This window comes from Anas acuta, chromosome 1 (assembly GCF_963932015.1).
Source record: "Anas acuta chromosome 1, bAnaAcu1.1, whole genome shotgun sequence".
NCBI classification, from domain to species: Eukaryota; Metazoa; Chordata; class Aves; order Anseriformes; family Anatidae; genus Anas; species Anas acuta.
The window spans coordinates 93,966,500-93,974,471 of record NC_088979.1 but is presented as its reverse complement, the minus strand read 5'-3'; the positions used below and the strand labels follow the sequence as shown (position 1 = coordinate 93,974,471).

Genomic DNA, 7,972 nt, shown 5'->3' with positions numbered 1-7,972 from the left:
TACAAATATTCAGCTTGGTCTAAGACCCTCTCTAGTATTTTGAACTATCTAGTCTATGCTGCATGTGTTCAGAGGGTTAGAGATACTGGCGTAATCAATCCCACTGTGAATATTTGCACTGTCCAGTACTTGCAATCTATTCAGGGTAAACAGTTGTCTGCAAATCCCCACTGCAGTAAGGTTTCACAAAATAAGCTAATAGCATGTCCCCAGTGCTGGAGAAACCTTGGCATAGAGAAAGCTTGAAAAAATATATAATAATAATAATAAGGAAAAGGCTTTGAGATTGAAGGGGAGGAAAGAGGAGAAAAGCACATTTGGAATTTGACTGTCATACTGCGTAACAGGAGCTGAACAGATACAGTGTTTTCTGAAACCATTCAAGTGATAAAAAGAGTGTTTGGAGACAACAGTATGTACAGCTTTCAGCTAATGGAGGGACTTGACTGTTTTCCTCTTCTCCCAGAGAAGAAATTCATTGCTTTTCTGGACATGTAAGAACATTCTATACAGGATTGAGGGTAAGGGGCAGGGGATGGGAGAAGTCTCTTTCTTTCCACTGCAGTGTGGTGGCCACTATTTGGGAAACTTAAGTCATAGCCCAGTGAGCTTGTTTAGCTGAGGTTGGTTGTTAGGAGTTGATTATATGGTTATATGAGAACAGGTGCTCTCAGGAATAGCCTGAAACACCTGACAGTGGAATAATTACAAATATTCCTTCATAGCAACCTGAAAGCAAGTATTTTTTTTTTATTTGTTTGTTGGTTGGTTGGTTTGGTGGTTCTTTTTGTTTTCTTTGTTTTGTCTTTTTGTTTGTTTGTTTGTTTGTTTATTTTTCAGATTGGAAAATATTCCAAAACATGATTTTGGAGACATGGAACTAGGCATTGCAGTTCCTCTTAAATAATCCAGTACTAGCGTAATTTCCAAATCCAATTTTGGCTGCCTAAATTGCTGTGGGATTGGGATCTTCCATAAAGAATGCATTAAAAAGGTGAGAAGTGAAACATCTAAGCTAGCATGAGGAAGATGAGTAGGGAGTGGTTTTATTCTTCTAAACTTTTCCATTTTTGTTTGCTTGTTTGTGTTTGATTTTTAATAGAAAAAAAAATGTAAAAAGCAAACTGTTTAAATTGTAAGACTAGAGGCAGAATAATGGGTTTTCTCATCTTCCTGCCATATCACACAGTGGTCCGGCATTCAATAAATCAGAGGAAACTTTGATGGCTTCTGAGGAAATTTGAACTTTTATCTTCATCTTTTCAAGAGTGAGTCCACAGCAGCAGGATATAAATAGAGTTGAGACTCTCAGTCCCTCCAGCTCACTAGAGGCTGCTCTGCCTAGAAAAAAATAAAGGAAAGAGAAAAAAAAAAAAAAAGTAGTAATAATAATAATTATATATATATATATATATATATATATAACCCTAGTATTCAAAACCCACCTGGATGCAATCCTATGCAACTTGCTCTAGGTGACCCTGCTTGACTGGGGAGTTGGACCAGATGATCTCCAGAGGTCCCTTCCAACCTCAACCATTTTGTGATTCTGTGATTCCTGGCAAGGCAGTCAGCTGGGAGAAGGGAGCCTTGCTTCTCATCCTGCTCCAAAGGCACTCAACGTATTTGTGTGCATTGAAATTAAAATGTGTAAACAAACAAGCAAACAAACAAGCAAGAACAAAAAAAAAATGGAAAAGACACTAAAATACAGATGTTTTTCTTACCAGCCAAGTGCTTGACTACTGGAAGAGACAATAGAATTTAACCCTTTTTCCCTTCTCCCAGGTAAATCTTGATTCTTCTATGCACAAAAAAAAGGAAATTCAGTATGAGAGTACCTCACACACGCTCAGTTGGACAATGGTCTGGTGCCTCAAACATACTCTTCAAAGACAGGAGGTCTGCATTTGAATCCCTTTGGACAAAGGAGGGAATTGAACCTGGGTCTTCACTGTCAGATGCAACTGATTTGTCTTGTGTATAAAGCAAAGACGACTTCTCCTGTTGATCGTGGAAAGGAAGAAGGCAGCAGAGCATTTTCACAGTGTATTCATTGACTGTGAGGGGTCCAGACCAAAGGAGAAAAGCAGAGAAACACTCGCTTCCCAGGTCTACATTGGGTACCAGACTAGCTCTGCCCTGCCGAGGCTGAGGTGCTACTGAATGTGTGCCTGAGGGGGATGAAATGATGAAAATTGAGCTTTAGACACATCCAGAATTAGTCAGCAACCGAGTGGAAGTGTTCAGCACTCCCGTTTTAGACTTCAGCATCTGCATTCTTCCTGAGTCCCTTTCTGGACCTGGCCTTGAACTCCGAAACTGAGAGCGCATTCAAATGGCATCCAGTGACTGAAGTGTCTAATTCTTTGGTATTGGTGGGTCTCAGAGATCAAATTTCAGGATCAGTGTCTAAAGGTCAAACAGATCATTTTAGAGGGCAGTATCTTCTGAGTATCTTTCTGATGTTAACAGAGACTGAGCTTAGGTCGCCTTTGTTCAGTTAAGAATGAACATATCCCAGATTCCCACAATAAAAGCATGGAAACCTCGGTTATATCTATTCTGACAAAGGGGAAGAGGCACGATAAGTTATATCCAGAGCTGGAAACAGTAATGAGTTGTAGCTCTAAGTCGCTATACTGAGAGCAGCTACACTTTCAGATGTATTTGCTGACTGACTAGCTGTTCAAATACAAAACTTGGTGGTGTGTTTGTTGAGGAGCAGGTTACTGTTATAGGAAATGTTTTGTGTGCTGGTGCAGGATGGTTTGAAATGTTTCAATGTCAAATGTAACTGCTTTGTGGTTATTGCTACCCATATGTCATGACTTTTCAGTCTCAGTGCTACTGAGGAGGTCCACGGTGGCCAGAAGAAAATATCTCTCTGTTTTTAAACTGGGAAGATGTGAGCATTGGTTAGGAACACAATGAGAAGCCTGCATTCTGCCTTCAGTGAAGTCAGTTCACGTGGGTTCATTACACACCTGCAAAGCCTTACCTTTGCAAGGATGAAGCTTGGGGGACTTGCAAACTGTTTCAAGCAAGCTGCCAGGGGATGAAACTGTTCTGTGCCCCAGCTTTTGATCCAAAAGGGATCACAGCCACTGAGACCACAACACCAGTCCCCAAAGAGCTGAGGTGTGAATCCTCAGTCTTCACATCCCCATGCCAGACCTTCTCAATGAGCTTGACCATCCTAACAAGGAGAAAGACCCACTCTAGTGCCTTGTCTCACGTCTCTGAGCCTGCACTGCTGGACTGTAAGCTCCGTTAAGCTAATGGCTTCAAGAGTTCACTGGTACGTGTTCATTTGCAGGGCTGAGGTCTTAAGTTTGCCAAAGCAGCCTTCACGAGAACCTTTGCTTCCCCTCTCCATCCCCTCTCCCTTGCAATAATGTCCAAGTCCCATGTGAATCGATTAATCTTGGCTTAAATTTCTTTGCCCATACATGGCAAAATACTTATTTAGAGATAAGCTGGTAGCTGTGTTGCAAAGCAGTCAATGGACAAATGCAAGAAAAATTGAATCAGGATGTTCAACAAATTAACATCCTGTAATTAACAAGAGTGCATACATATGTTTATGAATGTGCTTACAACATAGTAAAACATCACATAATTATCTATAAATAGAATTTTCCATTCATCATTTCTAAATCATGACTAAAGTATTTATAAAAGTTACCATAAAGCATTACCAAAGTTCTTCTGACAGCCATTATATAATATATTGAATGTCAAGTAGCATAAAATACCAACAAAAAAGAGAGAGATGTTTTTGCATCAGAATTCCTCTATTCCTCACAGATCAATTACTCATCTCCACTAGATTAGTCACACTATTCATACAGGCTGAGGGCCATTGAGAAAACTACTTGAAGTCACTGAACATAACTTAAAAAAGAAGAAAAAAAAAGTAAATAAAAATACTCACATTGACTTTCATCATGTTTAAAGGATTTCAGACAAATGGAGCAAAAATGCTCCACTGTGTGCTTTTTAGACTAGGTTTTTCCTATTTCTTTAGCCTAGAAGCTTCCTTTCTGTGATTGATACATTCCGTCTTCTATTCCTGAGGACAGCTTTCACCTTTTAAACTATATAGTATAGTTAAACGAAATATGGTTTGCAGCTTACATTAGCAGAAATAAATATTTGGTCATGAATATTTGGGCATCATAATTAATATCATTTATCTGAGTTTTGGGAAAATATTTTCAGAAAATTCATCAAATTCCACGTCCAGTTGGGACGGGAAAAAAAAAATAAAATAAAATAAGAGAGAGAGAGAAGAAAGAGAGAAGAAGAAGAAAAAAAAAGTTGGCCTTAACAAAATAACTTTATTCTCCTTAGAAAACTGAAATTGAAAACCTGACCCAAACATGAGCATTCGATGTTTTTAACTCAGACATATTTTTTCCAAATGTCATCCATTTGGATCAGTCCATCAACTCTGACAGCTCCTGCCCTGTTGCATGCCTGTATTATCACCATACTTTATGTACAGACACTGTACTGTATGTGCACTGTGTACCCTTTCCTACGTTATGTACAGAAAATAAACAAATGCACTAATACTAAAGGAAATAATAAACTTTATTTCATTTTTAAGCAGCGAGTCTTTTGACAAACTCTGAAAATGTTATCTGTAAGGAGCACAAGTAAGGAGAAAGAGCACTGAGTTTTCCTTCCCTCCACTCTGCCTGGAAATGGAATCCACGCCCCAGCTGGATATTTCCAGTTCATGCCCAGTAGAAATAATTTTCTGTCCGATTGCCAAATGTTGTCCCATGTGGCCAGCAAAGGTTGGACAATAGCAGTAATACAGCTTCGAGTAAAGAGCTGAAAACGATCCCCTGCAACCTGAGGCCTCAATTCTGCATAGTTTAATAATTCTAGTGCCGTGATTTAACTTCCTTTTTCCTTTCAAGTGTTCAGTGCAAATTAATCGTATTGTCAATGCTTACGTCTCCTACCTTACTTATTTGTAAGGACATGTTCAAGTGGCATACTAGAAGGTTGATCCCGCAGTCTGTACTTAACTAGTAATCCTCATGCACACTAGTAACCCCATTGAATATCAATATAAGATTGTGGTGCCAGGGAAAGTTAAACAAATCCTGAGGAATCTGTTTTATTAGCATTTATAGGATTTGTGTGTGTGAGCGTGTGTGTGTATACATCCACACTTGGGAACAGTAGTTACAGGAAAAAAAATACAGGGGATTCCTGGGGGGATGATAAGCGGTGCTAGTTCTTGAGCTCATACCAACGCTGATGTTACAGCCCGTAAATGTTAAAATATCTGATGATATTTTCTTTCCTGAGGAACTCGCTGGGATTTCTCACAGTTAATACGTTAGTTAAGCCCGAGCACACCGGCCAAGGGCCGGCACCCCCTTTGGCTCCACAGCGCTGCTTTCCCCTGGCCAGGGGCGCTCAGCATCCCACCCCGTGTGCGGGGGCAAGCCGCCCCCTTTTCCCTGAGGCCCCAAAACACGGGGAAAACACTCGGGCGCTGGGCACCAAAACCAAACGAGACCGAAGAAACCCTGAAAGATGCCCCCCGCTTCCCGACACCGCTCCGGCTGCGAGACGTTAATTGCGGCTGCTCCCGGATTAACCAAAAAAAGGCGTTAAACTCCCTCCTTTTGAGCTGCCCCTTCGGGACAGCTTTCCCCGGGCTCCCACCTCCGTGCCCCTCCGTGGAATAAACCCCTCGGGTTTGTCCCCAGCTCCAGCAGCAGCCTCGCCGCGGCGCGGACACGCGTGGGAAAATGCGCGGCGGGCGCGCACACGCGGAACCCCCGCGGAACCCCCGCAGCCGGGCACCAAATAAATAGACGGCTCGGAGACAACCAGCCGTTGCTTCAGTTTGCTGTTTTTTTGTGTTTTTTTTTTTTTTTTTTTTTTTTTTTTGTCCCCCCACGCATTTTCCCTCCCTTTTTTTATAATCATCGTTTTCTGGTTAGAGCCTTGGAAAAAAAAAAGAAAAAAAAAAAAAAAAGAGAGAGAGAGAGAGAAAGAGAGAGAGAGAAAAAAAAAATCAAAGGATTCCTCTGCAATGTAATCACCTGAGACCGAAATCCCGTCCTTTTCCTTCCCAAACGGAGAAGAGTTTCCCCCTCGAAGCACGGCAAAAGGTTGCTAAATAACGGGGCTTTTTGTGCGCTCCTCGTCCACGATTCGGTAACAACGTAGAATTGCAAATATGACCTGAACATTTAAATAACCAGTTGTTGTATTAATTTTCCTCCTCTATTTTCGTCCCCTGCTTTGAATTTCTGAATCAAACGGGGAACCCTTCCCCGAAAGACCCTGTAGCCACCTCCGAGTTGTGCCGGCGCTCACTTGAGCTGCAGGTTGCGAATTTGGGCCATCGTTGCAGCAATATGGGTTTCCTGGTGGTGTTTATTTTTCCCCCCTTTTTTTCTTTCGGGATTATGTTTCAAACGGTCCCAAACCTGCTCTTTCTCCAAAGCACCATAATTTGCTAGAAACCCAACGCGCTCCCCTGTCGCCTTCCTTTGAGCCCCAATCGCTTGGCCCCGCGCATTGCTCCCAGTACGCAGAAAGGTCCCAGAAAGTTTCCTCTTCGGGTTTAGCGACCGCGGAGCGTATTGTATTGGTCCCGTGCCTTGAAGTACAGCTATTTTTCCGCTTATATCTGATTTTATTTTTTTCCCGGATAATTCTTTATTTTATTTATTATTTTTTTTTACCTCTGCTAACGCGTCCAGTTTCGGCGGCGGGCGGAGGTTGTACTGAATTTTGAGAATTTCCCCGAAACGCCGAAGTCTTTTTTCGACTGATGTTTTCCTAGATTAATCGGTTTTGTTTTGCTCGGCGAAAGTCCCGACCGGGGCAAGCGACCGTAAGAAGAAAAACAGAGGGTTTTCTCTTTTTCGTTTTTTTTTTTTTTTTTCTTTTTTCTTTTTTTTTTTTTTTCTAAAGTTTTCTCGGCCCGAAAGCCAGCTCTAGCCTACTCCCTCCCTGGAGGGGCAGCGGGGCAGAAAACTTTTCCCCCATCTCCTCAGCTCTCCCCGGCTGCCAAACCCCGGGGTACACGCGTGGCGAGGGGGCTGTGCTGGGCAAAGGGCGTCGGGGCGGCCTGGCGGACGTGCCCGGGCTTTGCCCCCCATTTCCCATCCCCAAAGGGGCAAACTCGGCCACGTTGTTGGCACCGGGGGCTTTCCCCTCAATTTTGCAAGGATCCCTGGGTGCCGCTTCCCCGGGGAGCTGCGAGGGGTAGGGATGTGAGGCTGGGGTCACCGGGCTCCCGTCTGGCCGGGACCGGGGGAATCCCGTCGGCGGCCCGTCTGAGTCCCTCCCCGCGGCTGGTTGCGTGCCCACAGCCACCCAAAGGGGTCCATTCCCCGCGGGGGGATCGGGGTGGGGGTCCTACAGCTCCCCGGGAAAGGCAGGCGGCAGCTGGGTGAAGCCCTAAGCACGGGCAAGCGGGTGGGAGTCACGTCGGGGGCTGAGAGTGCAACGTGTGCCCTGCGTATATGATGTATGTATGTCGCGTACGTGCTACATATATGATTCATGTGCACTTAGGTGCGTGCGTTTTCCTCCTTTCACCCGGTGGATAAACAGCACTGCCTGGGTAAACGAGGCCCCGCGAGTGTCGCGGTCCCCACGCGTGCCCGTGCGCGGCCCCCGGCGGTAGGGTCTGGGGCCAGGGGGCCGCTCGGGGAGGTCGGGGCGAGCAAACGCCCCCCGCCCCCGGCTCCCCCCGGGCCGGCCTCCCGTCCCCTCGCAAGTGCTAATTGCGGCTCTTTTCTGGCTCCTCTGTATTTGGGTTCCTCGGAGGGCGCTGCGCGGGAGGACACGTCACGGATACATTATCCCCTCCCCTCTTGAGGCTCTCCTGGCTTTCTTCAAGCCTTTGCGAAAGAATTAAACCGAGGGGTCCACTTCAGAGCTCCTTCTGCCCCTTGGAAAAAAAAAAAAAAAAAAAAAAAAA

General features: G+C 44.5%; 1 protein-coding gene and 1 long non-coding RNA gene across 2 annotated transcripts in view; one reads left to right on the top strand and one right to left on the bottom strand.

The window, feature by feature from the left end:
- Positions 1–7,807: 7,807 nt before the first annotated feature.
- LOC137859361 (uncharacterized) overlaps positions 7,808–7,972 on the bottom strand; it is a 2,814-nt gene continuing 2,649 nt past the window's right edge. The window contains exon 3 of the long non-coding RNA XR_011098246.1: positions 7,808–7,942. This is a non-coding gene — a long non-coding RNA (uncharacterized lncRNA). The remainder of the gene's footprint in view (positions 7,943–7,972) is intronic.
- The window catches only part of SIM2 (SIM bHLH transcription factor 2), a 60,747-nt gene continuing 60,716 nt past the window's right edge, over positions 7,942–7,972 (top strand). Inside the window, exon 1 of the mRNA XM_068688308.1 lies at positions 7,942–7,972. This exon is cut by the window's right edge and continues 146 nt beyond it. The gene's annotated coding sequence lies outside the window, so the exon portion shown is untranslated.